At 31.6% G+C, this 6,874-nt stretch overlaps 1 pseudogene; it reads left to right on the forward strand.

The window, feature by feature from the left end:
* The window catches only part of LOC107667124 (cancer-related nucleoside-triphosphatase-like), a 7,970-nt pseudogene continuing 1,096 nt past the window's right edge, over positions 1-6,874 (forward strand).

Here is a 6,874-nt window from a genome sequence, read left to right on the forward strand (position 1 = left end):
ATGGCAAATGACCGTAAAACACAGTGTTTACCTCTGCTAGGTGTGGGTAAGACCACTCTGGTGAAGAAAGTGTGCGATGCCGTGGTCTCGGCCGGCGTCTCTGTCAGTGGTTTCTACACAGAGGAGGTCCGAGAGCGAGGCAGGAGAGTGGGCTTTGATGTGGCCACGCTCACAAGGGACAGAGGACGGCTGTCCAGGCTCAGGTATCGTCTCTGCTCATCTCTCCATCAGTCAGCCACTGCTCTTGTGTTCAGGGGCGGACTTACCCATTAGGCAAAGGCAGGCGACCGCCTTGGGCCCCCAAAAGCCAAGGGCCCCCTAAAATGCTTTTCATATATGAGATGCGCATTAAGCGCAGACACTCGAACGGTTGCTGTTTACGGTGTTTATTACCACGACAACCGTCCGAGTTGAACATGCTTCTTGTGTACCCTGCTTGTAGCAAATGAAAATATCATGCGTCTGAAGCTGTAATTAAATATTGAGCAACAGTGCATATTACATGTTTATTGTTTTAAATGCCGCTTACTCATTTATGAGTAATTTATACGCATACACACTTTTTTGGTTGATACAATCCTTAGATATGTAAATGTATAATTTCCTTTTTTTTTTATTTTGAAATTTTTAGTTAAAATAACTAAAATTAAATGTATTTTCAAGTTTAGAATTAGACAGCCTTTGGAGAGTGTATGAGCCCAGGCACATAGGCTTATGCTGGTAACTCATCAGTGGACTTTCCTCGTCAGAATATTTTTTCACACTTTCTCATTCTCACTAATTCAAGATATTATATGAATGAATCTCTGAAGGGAATTGACTTTCTTCAGAAAAGTTTTGAAGGCATTTTAATTTTATCTGATAAAGTAGCGTTTATGAGCGGAGCTCTGCTTTGTTTATAGCCGTTACCGGCGAAACCGCTATATTTTTGGTGTTCCAAAAGCACCTCCTGCTGGCAGAGAATGAATGTTCATTTTCAATAATCCCATCTGCAGTTTTCGTTTAGACCGAAACTGCACACACATAACCCCGTTTTAAATTAATATAATAATTTATATTTAAAAAAAAAAAAAAAGGTTTTAAAGGCTCAATTGTGAGGTTTATCATTTTATAATTTATTTTGTTTTTGTGAAAACCTGTATCTCAAATGTGAATCAATTGCTATTTCGTGGTCTACAACATGAAAGAAAGCCATTATAACATGTACATGAAAAATGTAGAAACATTGGGCACAACTATGGGGCACCATTGTGCAGCGGCAAGCATCACAACAAAAAAGGAACCTCGAGGCTGATCTAGGAAAATGTGTGCAAATGTATAGGGCCCCATTCCTATATTTTGCCTGGGGCCCCCAGTTCGCTAAATCCGCCCCTGCTTGTGTTTGTACTGCTGTTGTCTCCTCCACTAACACACTCCTCTGTGCTTGATCCAGTGCTCAATCCGCCGCAGGTGGACGTGAATGCAGGGTCGGACAGTACGTGGTCAATCTCCAGTCATTTGAGAGTCTCGCGCTCCCTCTTTTCAGAGATGTATGGATTTTATGTATTTTATTTAATTTCAGTTAACTTTTATTTTATTTGAATGTTTTGCCATTTTCATTAGGTTTTTTATGTCTATAGCTTTATTTATTTATTTTCATTTTAGTTTTAGTTTTATGTTAGTACATCAAGTCAAACTAGATGGATGGATGGATGATGTAAACAATAAAAATACATGCTATTGGGTTCATCATTTAGTGAAATTAATCTAAACTGATGTACGATATACACTGAAACAAAACTGGTTTAGGATTTACTTTAAAGCAGGGTTATTATAGTGAGACTTTCCTCGTCAGAATATTTTTTCACACTTTCTCATTCTCACTAATTCAAGATATTATATGAATGAATCTCTGAAGGGAATTGACTTTCTTCAGAAAAGTTTTGAAGGCATTTTAATTTTATCTGATAAAGTAGCGTTTATGAGCGGAGCTCTGCTTTGTTTATAGCCGTTACCGGCGAAACCGCTATATTTTTGGTGTTCCAAAAGCACCTCCTGCTGGCAGAGAATGAATGTTCATTTTCAATAATCCCATCTGCAGTTTTCGTTTAGACCGAAACTGCACACACATAACCCCGTTTTAAATTAATATAATAATTTATATTTAAAAAAAAAAAAAAGGTTTTAAAGGCTCAATTGTGAGGTTTATCATTTTATAATTTATTTTGTTTTTGTGAAAACCTGTATCTCAAATGTGAATCAATTGCTATTTCGTGGTCTACAACATGAAAGAAAGCCATTATAACATGTACATGAAAAATGTAGAAACATTGGGCACAACTATGGGGCACCATTGTGCAGCGGCAAGCATCACAACAAAAAAGGAACCTCGAGGCTGATCTAGGAAAATGTGTGCAAATGTATAGGGCCCCATTCCTATATTTTGCCTGGGGCCCCCAGTTCGCTAAATCCGCCCCTGCTTGTGTTTGTACTGCTGTTGTCTCCTCCACTAACACACTCCTCTGTGCTTGATCCAGTGCTCAATCCGCCGCAGGTGGACGTGAATGCAGGGTCGGACAGTACGTGGTCAATCTCCAGTCATTTGAGAGTCTCGCGCTCCCTCTTTTCAGAGATGTATGGATTTTATGTATTTTATTTAATTTCAGTTAACTTTTATTTTATTTGAATGTTTTGCCATTTTCATTAGGTTTTTTATGTCTATAGCTTTATTTATTTATTTTCATTTTAGTTTTAGTTTTATGTTAGTACATCAAGTCAAACTAGATGGATGGATGGATGATGTAAACAATAAAAATACATGCTATTGGGTTCATCATTTAGTGAAATTAATCTAAACTGATGTACGATATACACTGAAACAAAACTGGTTTAGGATTTACTTTAAAGCAGGGTTATTATAGTGAACTATGTTAACTATGATAGGACATCAAAATTAATATTAAAACAAACATTTTTGTTACTTGACATAAAATAAACGTTAACTGGAATAAAATGAAATATAAAAACTGCAACTTTTTTTATTTCAACCAAACTTTATTTATTTTAGTTTATTTTACCCTTATTTAATAACCAAACATGGTTTAACTTTTTCATATATTTAAGTATATATATTTTAAGTAACAGATGCTTTGTCATTTTTATAAGTTTTTTTTTTTAAATATTTATATATTTTTTATTCATTTCTATTTTAGTTTTATTTTTTGTAGTTGTGTTAGTACATTAAAATTAAAACTGAAACCTTAAACATTTTTTGTTACTTAAAATAAATAAAATGTTAACTGGAATAAAATAATATTAAAAAACTGATTTCAACCAAACTATTTTAATTTATTTATTTTAATTTAGTTTAACTTGATTTAATAAAATAACCAAAACCGAAATAAAATTACTACAAAAGCTGTATAGACGTATTAAATAAAAAATGAAAACTTCTAAAAATGACAAAAACACAACAAAATTACTAAAACTTTAAAATTAAAATTAAAACAGAAAATATAATAAACAGTAATTCAAAATATGAATAAAAACGAATAAAATCTCAGTGATATTAAAATAACACTGCTTTGAAACAGTTTTCACTCAGAAATTACTAAAAATAACAACAAGTAAGACATTGAATTAAACGAAATTTTGAAGTACAAAGACTGAAATAGTATTTTCATGTTAAACATACTCCAATAATTGTTTTATTTACAGCTTCAAACAACGAATAACTACAGGGAAAGTCTCTGGCCTGCCTTTGAAAAACACAAAAGATTTTAGCAGGATCTTTACAATGAATCTTTGAAAGCCTCAAAAACTAAAAAAAAGTGTTTTTTTGTGTCTTTCAAGCTCCGCAAATAACAAAAAGCATGATAAAAGTAGTCCATTGGGCTTGTGTGCTACATTCAGTGTGTTGTGAAACCACACAGTAGCTTTATGTGAGGACATTTCAGTTATTATTCACAGGAAAATTGAGCAGCTCTCCAGTTTATGAGTCAGTCTTTTTCAGGTTCTGAACTTTCATATCTTCAGCGCTATGCTACATATCATAAGCAGACACATATTTCATCTCTCTGTGACCCACAGTCATGCATTGCTGACTGACACATGGAGTGTGTCTGCTGCCAGAGCCTTCATCTTCATCATCGGTGATAGTTAGCGTAGGATGTGTTGCGTGCGAGACCTTCGAGTGTATAGACTCTGTTATTACACTATCATTGAGATATGATCATAGGTTTTATTAGTATTTTGAATTCGTTTTTATTTTCCATTTTAATTTCAGTTAAACTTTTAGTAATTTTGTTTTGTCATTTTTATTAGTTTTAGGGTTTTTAAATGTCTTTTTAAATTTCTTATTCATTTTTATTTTAATTGTCCTTTTAGTTATGTTAGTATATAGTTAAACTAAATGAAAATGAGAAATGTTACCTGGCAGCTAACTTAAATAATGTTTTTTAATTGATTTTTACTTACTAACAAACAAAAACATATAAAATATTAAACCCTGTGTGGTTCTGGTATATTTTATTTAATTTTAGTACACTTTTAGTTTATTTTAAATAATGGAGATTTTGTGTCATTTTTATTAGTATTACTTTGTTTTAAATGTCCATATATTTTTTTATTTATTTTTATTTTAGTTATGTTATTATGTCAAGATAAAAACAAATGAAAATTAGAAATGTTAACTAGCAACTAGCTGAAATAATTTTTTAAATTGATTTTTACTTAAACAAAAACATATACCAGAGCCACACGGGTTTAAGTTTTTATATATATTTTATTTAATTTCAGTAAACTTTTATTTTATTTTAACAGAGATATTTTGTAATTTTTAATATTATTATTTTTTGAATGTCTATATATTTTTTATTCATTTTAGTTTTGGTTTTAGATATGTTAGTACATCGTCAAACAAAGATTACAAAACAAAAGTTACCTAGGAACTAGCTGAAATCATTTTTTTTATTGATTTTTACTTATTAACAAACAAAATATACCAGAACCTGATTTATTTATTTATTTATATTTTTAATAATAGTATTTTATTTAATTTCAGTTAACGTTTATTTTAAGTAACAGATGTTTTGTCCTTTTTATTTATTTTTTTAATGTCTATATATTTTTGATTCATTTTTATTTCAAATTATTTTTTTTTATTGATACTCATTAACAACAATAACATACCAGAACCACAACGGGTTTACGTTTATTTTTTATATTTTAGTAATTTAATAGAATTTTTTTTTTTTTGTATTTCAGTTAAGTTTTTGATGTTTTTGTATGGTTTTAGTTTTAGTTAGCTATAATAACCCTGATGCGCTTAACGCAATATGAGAGATGTTATCAACACCAAGAAACTATACGACTAAAGCAGAAGTTCTGGCATGTCAGTGATGCCAAACACCAGTTCAATTCTGGCATGATGTATATCAATATGCAGATGTGTGAATGAGATTTGAGAGCTGTGAAGATTATGATCACATTAAATGTTTTTGGTCACTTTTAGAGCTTAGCAGCCACAGGTCACGGTCGACGTTCAATGAAAGAAAGAAAATCATACGGGTTTGAAACAACATGAGGGTTATTAAACGAACATCTCCTTGAAGACGTGTTCCACATCATGTTTCTTGCTGAGATTTGAGTTTCATTATCTGCTGTCCTTGTGGAGCAGATGTGGGAGGGATGCAGGAGGCTGTTTGTCATCGATGAAATGGGAAAGATGGAGCTGTTCAGCGTGCGGTGAGACAGACGCTCCATCCTGGGCACCATCCCGGTTCCTAAAGCAAAACCTCTCGCGCTGGTGGAGGAAGTGTGCAGCCGACAGGACGTCAAGATATTTATGGTAAAGATATGTTTTACATCGCTCAAGTTTTCCAAGCAAACTTCCATCTCGCCTTTCATTTGCATGCAACACTCACACATGCGGCAGAGAGATACTGCAGATCACTAGATGCTAAAGAAATACTTTGTTCTTGTCATTTTCCTATTTCAAAGAATTTATCTGACCCTATGATACATTTAGCAAATATTTAGGCCTAAATGTAAGATTTATGTATTTGAATTGCATATAAAATTTCCATTCATTTGGATTACACCGTTTTAACAAACTAATATACTTAATGTGATGCATATTTAGCAGTCATACATACAGTAAATGAAACCGGTCAGATTTCTGTAATAGTACTAATAACCTGAATATTTTTCATTTGTGGTTTGAATGTTTCAGTCTCATGCATTTTAACTAATTGAATATTGCTTGTTTCGCAGCCATATTATAACCATGTTTATACTTTTTAACTGAATAAATGTAATTGCTCCAGTTTTAGTTATAATTATAGTTCATACGAGTGATGGAAAACCTGTAAATATCAGGGAATTTTTTAATTTTAATAATTAAAAAAAAAATATATATATTTTTTTTTAATTGTCATTTTTAAATTGCCAGGATTGGATAAGAAACCAGTCAGCCTTCTGTGATAGTTCTAATAAACTAAATGCCATTTAAATAAACAATAGCCAGGGTTATATTTGTATAAAATTCTATAATTGAATATTGCTAGCTATATTTTAACCATGTTTTTTTTTACTGAATACATTTAATTATTTTCACAAAGAACCGATTTATGTTGATTCTAAGCAATCTGAATAAGTGCATTTTGAAAATATGATTCAAATAAAATCAAATAGATGCAAATAGTTAATAATGACACTTGGTTTGATATTTTGTAGTCTAATACAATGATTATTGTTTATTATAATAGTATTGTAGAATATTATTATATTATAATATTTTATATGCAATTCAAATCTTAAATTTAGGCCTAAACATTTTGTAAATCAAGGCTCATTTTCATCCCCACAAGTTCCCGAAAATATACATGATGCATGC

Source organism: Sinocyclocheilus anshuiensis, unplaced genomic scaffold (assembly GCF_001515605.1).
Source record: "Sinocyclocheilus anshuiensis isolate Anshui unplaced genomic scaffold, SAMN03320099.WGS_v1.1 scaffold665, whole genome shotgun sequence".
Classification (NCBI taxonomy): domain Eukaryota; kingdom Metazoa; phylum Chordata; class Actinopteri; order Cypriniformes; family Cyprinidae; genus Sinocyclocheilus; species Sinocyclocheilus anshuiensis.